Source organism: Canis lupus, chromosome 32, assembly GCF_048164855.1.
Source record: "Canis lupus baileyi chromosome 32, mCanLup2.hap1, whole genome shotgun sequence".
NCBI classification, from domain to species: domain Eukaryota; kingdom Metazoa; phylum Chordata; class Mammalia; order Carnivora; family Canidae; genus Canis; species Canis lupus.
The window spans coordinates 31,190,258-31,196,681 of record NC_132869.1 but is presented as its reverse complement, the minus strand read 5'-3'; positions in this window follow the sequence as shown (position 1 = coordinate 31,196,681).

Genomic DNA, 6,424 nt, shown 5'->3' with positions numbered 1-6,424 from the left:
TAGGACACTGGACTTTGAGATTGGTATAGCAGACATCAGTTTTCTTTTTTTTTTTAATCCTGATACCAAAGGAATATATGACTCAATACTTAAAAAAAAAAAAAAATCAAAGGATCTCCTTGAACTCAGTATCAAAAAAATAAATAAAAATAAAAAGGAATTTTCTCCTAGTCACCCAGGAAGGAGATAATTACTTGGGCTTTGGACTCTGTGCTGTTTATTTCGCCTTTCTCCCTTCTCATTAGTTTCTTGAATTGTGGATAATTCTCTGCTCAGTAACATCTCCCTAGCCTATGGATATGCACCATTAGTTTTGCTTAATCAGGAGTAACTTCAATCAAGAATTTAACCCAAAGGGGAAACCCTGGGGCTGAGAGAAAATCTGTAGATTTCAATTACTGATGCTCTTCGGAGCCCTCCCCAGAGTAAAATTTCATTCACCGGGGTTAATGGCATATGGAATATAAGAAAATGACAAATGAAAGGGACCTAGTTTGGCCACTGACTATCTATGAGATCCTAACCTTATGGACCTCTGTTTCCTAAAATACTTTTCTGCTTTAGGATGCTATAAAACCAATGAGTATAGAGATTGTTTATTGTTTCCAAAGTTTGTACCTTAAAACATTAAATAAAACAGTAGGTGAAACCCGAAGAATGGGTTTCAAGGACAAACCCTTTTGAAAAATGTCCCTCTTACAGTGTTTTGATGATATGGCTTCTCTGAACCCTTAATATGCTGAAGTGCTTTGTAACTCTTCACAATTGGATGCAGAGTGCAGCTTTCCCCACACTTGTGCTCTGAGGCACCTTTTGATGGAGCACCTGTGTTCAGCACAATAGATGTTGGGAAAATGATGGCATCTAAACCCTTAGTTTTAGGGCAGCCTGGTGGTTCAGTAGTTTAGTGCTGCCTTCAGCCTAGGGCCTGATCCTGGAGACCCAGGATGGACTCCCACGTCGGGCTCCCTGCATGGAGCCTGCTTCTCCCTCTGCCTCTCTGTGTGTCTCTCATGAATAAGTAAATAAAATATTTTTAAATAAATAAATAAATAAACCCTTAGTTTTAGATATGAAGATTGAATTATAGAGTCCTACTGTCCTGATGAAAATTAGCGTGTTTACAGGAAGCTGTCTGGAAGGGAGGCAACATCCATTACTAGAGTTCCTGACAAACTGGACCGAGAACACCTGTCCCTGCCTCCCCAGGTTTCTCCTGAATCCCCGGGCAGGGCTCCCTCATGCTGTCTCTCTCACGATTGCACCCACCCACAGAAAGACTGGCCAGGAGGGGATGGGTGCTGTGATGGAGGCTTCCTCCCCACCGGGGGGCAGCTGTCTTGCCCCCAAGTCCTAGGGAACAGACATTGTATTGAACTGAAATGAAAATCACCGTATGTCCAGAAGCAAATTTACCCAGCATTTGAAAAGTGCAAAAAACTAGATTCTTAAATGAACGTTCTGGAGGCTGAGTTTTTCAGGAAAAAAAAAAAAAAAAAAAGACTAATGCCGAGCAATTAAGCTAACATTTGTGGTTTTTTTCTCTTGCATTATCTGTATTTTGAATGAGTCATAGGACATGTTACAGGGTCAAATCACACCCAGGCTTGTTTTCTACAGTGACATCTAAAGTTCTGTAAAATGATCCGTATAATAAAATGCTCTTAAAGATAAATTATTTAAATTTCTTGAGGGCATGAATTATATTCATATTGTATCCCTATTGACTAACACAAAACTTGGCATATATTAGGCACATAGTGATAAATATGTTTGCATTCATTAGTAAATTATAATCTGATGATTATACTTTAATAAAATAATCGTTATATTAACAGTGCTCATAACATCCTACCTTCTCAAAAATCTCAAAGATAAGCTCCTTGACCTGGTTACAGTTTAAAAGCAGAAGCTAGTTAAAGACACTCTTTATTTGTAATCTTCTATGTGATGCGGTATTTCTTTCAGGGAATGATAAGTGGGATCACTTCTGTGACTTTTGAATACATGCACATAGATTTAGAAGTGGAATGAGTCAGTAGATACCAAGTCCTATCTTCCATCACTATAGAATTCCCCTGTCAGCCACTTGGCCTGTATTAAATATCCTCTGAGATAACACACATAATAATAAGCCTGAAGAAATGTGTGACCGTGGAGAGCCTGAGTCATCAAAAAAAGATTAAGTCAATACTGGAAAATTATAGTTTGTGTTCTATATTTTCATTCATTTAATAAAAACTTTTTTTTTTAGCACCTACAATATATGAAGCAACCCACTAGGTACACTAAGGGGAATAAAGATGAAACTGATCCAGACCATCCCTCAAGAAGCCTGTGCCCTTGCAGGAGAGGTGGGACACACACATAAGTAATTACAGTGCTGAGTAAAACCATGATATGCTAGTCATACACTGTAGTGTTAACTTAGAGTTCTTTCCAAATTAGTTTACTTTTCTTTCAAAATTGGTCATCTATAGGTAAACAGATTCCCTAGTGTATTAGAATGCCCCTTTCTGGGAATCCCTGGGTGGCGCAGAGGTTTGGCGCCTGACTTTGGCCCAGGGCGTGATCCTGGAGACCCGGGATCGAGTCCCACGTCAGGCTCCCGGTGCATGGAGCCTGCTTCTCCCTCTGCCTGTGTCTCTGCCTCTCTCTCTCTCTGTGTGTGTGACTATCATAAATAAATTAAAAAAAAAATTAAAAAAAAAAAGAATGCCCCTTTCTCTGATTATTCTGGATAAACAGCATCTGTGATGTCAAATTCTATTAACAGTCATTAGCATCACGTGAGAGCCACGCTTCTTATTGGATAATAGGACAGGGCCATCCCAGCAAGGTCTGATTGGCTGGCACCAAGTCACCTACCTGGACACACAAGTCACTTCAACTGGGTGGGTGAGGAGGATGAATCATGGGAGCCTGAACTGGTGGGGAGGCTGAGGACACACAACAGGATGGTGGGTACTTTGAGTGGCAACGTAGTAATAGATGGGTCAAACTAGCAAGGGACAGCCAGAAATGGTGTCAACATAGGCTCACAAATTGTCCCTGGCTCTTGGAGTGGCTCTGTCTGAACGGAGAGTGGATCTGTGAGGGGAGAAGGTTGTGGGAGAGATAGGGGGAAGACCGGTCTGTACACACCCCCAGAACTGACCACGACCTGATGGTATGAATTGACTTTTTGTTCTGATTTGGACTGCATTTTCATCTCCATTTTAAAAGCAAAAACAAAAAACAAAACAAAACAAAACAAAACAAAAAACCCAAAATTAAAGAACATCTATATAACCAACATCCAAAGATCATTAAGGAAATAGGTCTTTAGGAATGATGGTGCTAGAGAAGGCTGGACTAAAAAGCCTTTGTCTGAGTCAAGAATCCAGAACTCAATGCTCTTATTACTGAAATACAAAACAGGGGTGCCTGGGTGGCTCAGTGGTTGAGCATCTGCCTTTGGCTCAGGGCATGATCCCAGGCCTGGGATGGAGCCCTGCATGGGGCTCCCTGTGGGGAGCCTGCTTCTCCCTCTGCCTGTGTCTCTGCCTCTCCCTCTCTCTGTGTTTCTTATGAATAAATAAATAAAATCTTCAAAAAATAAATAAATAAATAATGAAAAAAGATATATACAACAACAAATTAACATCAAACTATACATCTTACACATTTCCCTATTTACATCTTTTGCCTGATGATTAAAAATACTATTTATGTGTGGACATAGTTTTTCTTAAAATTGAATGTTGTAGGGGCACCTGGGGGTTCAGTCAGTTAAGCATCTGCCTTCAGCTCAGGTCATGATCCCAGGGTCCTGGGATCGAGCCCCACATCAGGCTCCCTGCTCAGCAGAGAGTCTGCTTCTCCCCCAACTCATGTTCTCTCTCATTCTCTCTCAAATAAATAAATAAAATCTTTTAAAAAATTAAATATTATAAATCATTAAATGAAATGGGGACATGAGTTAACTAGGCAGCTCATAATTTTAACTTTTTTGTATATTAAGCCAGGACTGAGATCATGACTCCAATCCTGAAGGGAATCATTGGACAGAAGGATTGGTTTTGTCCCATAGCTCCTTGCAACTTTGGCTGACCCAAAGACTGCTCTACAAAGAGCAGGGCAGCACATGCTCAGGGCCCCAGGGAACCACACTTGTCTTCATCCTAACTGGTCCATTTTGGGGAGGCAACAAAAAGGTCACCCATGCCAGGATCACTCCCTAAAGCTTTGGTATGGGGGTTTTCGTGGGAGCTCAGCCTTTCGGTAAAATATTTAATTATGGAGTTTATTCATTTGATATCTGGCCCTTATACCTACTGAAGACCATGTCCACTGCCCAGAGTCAGTTCCTTGGGGGAGGCAAGCAGGCAAAACACTTGAAACAGCTCGTGCCTTTGTGTTTCACAGCTGAGGTAGCAATTACTTATGGTATCCAGATTTGTGCAGACTCCAGTATTAACTCACACTTCTGGCTTATAATTTAGCCAGATATCATTTGCTCTTATGTCTTAGGAAGAGGGGCCCCTCCCTTGGGCCCATTCTTTAGAGAGCCCTACCCTTGCCCTCTTCTGGTCACCACTCCCTATTAGGCAAGGAATCCACAGGCCAGGTGGATGTATTCACTTAGAGCCATGTTCTCCTTTTAGAACACACTCTAGGTACCCAGACCCCAGAATTCCCTGCCAAAGACCCTGCTTCCAGGAATGGAATGGGCCTCTTCTCCTGATCTATCCTTCTGAGGGCACACTGTGCCATGGGTGTAGCACTCTTGGCATAAGCAATGGCCAAAAGGGGGGCTAACGTGGCCAGAGCTTGGTGATGGTCTGACATTCTCATCACCAGTGTATGAGGCCCTTCACGATGTGGGCCCTTCCTGAGGGTGGGAAAGCAGGCCAGGACTGCTCTCCCTGAATCATCACATTCTGGTATGGAGCTCCGTGAAGCCAAAATATCCTAAATTTCGTATCATTTTTTAGGTCATTATAAATGTATATATGTCAAGGTAGGAAACTTGTTATCTTTCCTACTATTTCTAAATATTTAGATACAAGATATGTGGGCTTGTTTTCATTCATCTATTTGTTTTTGTTTTTTGTTGTTTTCACTTTTTTTTTTTTCACCTCGAGCCCCACAAATTATGTGACTAGGCCTGCTCATGGAATAGGTTTGATTTTGAGTTTGTTTAAAATCTTGATACAAAGGATCTGGTAACAGAGGGTTGAAATGTGGGTGGCGGGTGGGCTGCTTTGTGACCAGGTCAAACGCAGCATTGTTCATAATCAATGTTCCAACTATGTCCCAATGTCCTGGCCCTGCTCCCTGGCCTGACAGGAGAAATCGTGTGTGCGTGTGTATGTTTAACATCCACTGAGAACCAGAAGAATATGACTTGGCTGTTTTCAAAGAATTCAAGCCCCACACTGCTGCTCTGCTCTAGATTGCTGCCGGTTCCCTGCCAAGGAGCTCTTCCCAGTTGACTTGCTTAAGCTGCTTGGAGTTAAGAGCTGGGCACCGTGAAGGCCTCTTCCAGGCGAAAAAGAATGAACTAGAAAAAAGAACTGGGCCAAGCTTCCTTGATTGAACCACTTCACTTCAGTAAATCCCTAAGCCTTTCTATCTGTTTTGTCAGGAGTAAAATGAGCAGACTAATTCAGTCCTACCTCAGAGGGCAATGAGTGGCAGGTTTAATTAATGATGATTGTAATGGGCTTTGTAATGTAAAGTCGGATATAAATGAAAAGGAGCACTAGAGCTATTTTTTCCAAAGTCTGGAGTGCATCCTGCTTTGCACTGCCATGGTTGAGCCTCTCCGAACCGCTCACAGACTGCTGCAGACTTCAGGGGTATGGAAAAGCAGAGCTGGGTTTGCATCCCTGAACAGAAAGCAGGGTTGGTAGTGGGAGTGGAACACAGAGCGAGGAATCCGTGCACATCTCGGATTCTTGGATGGCAGGCGGCACCAAGATCCACCGGGTCCGGCTGGTGGCAGGTGATAGACTGGTTTCTGTGCTCCAAGTACAAAGAACAGGTAAATCCATGGATTTCTGGGACCGTTCTGGGAAGATTCTCGAGACCTAAAGCATCAAAATGAGTGGGGAGCTCTTTCCAAATATCTCCCCTGCACTTCTTCCTAGTGTCTTTGCCTTGGTTTGCTGGCCGACAGCTCACATTAGAGGTGTTTTCGTCACGGAGAGCATTTACTGAAAATATGCAACAAGCATCAGGCCTGTCGAGGACGCATTTCTTCTTTTCAAGTCATGTCTTTTTTATAGGGGTCACATTCCATGGTTCACTTAAAGACAGAGCTACATGATTTACCAGGAGTCATACTAGTCTTTTTAAGCATCACACTACAGAATGGTTGATCACTTTGGTTAACATGGGATTTCTGCCTCTCTTCTACAATTCACCTAACAATATTCAT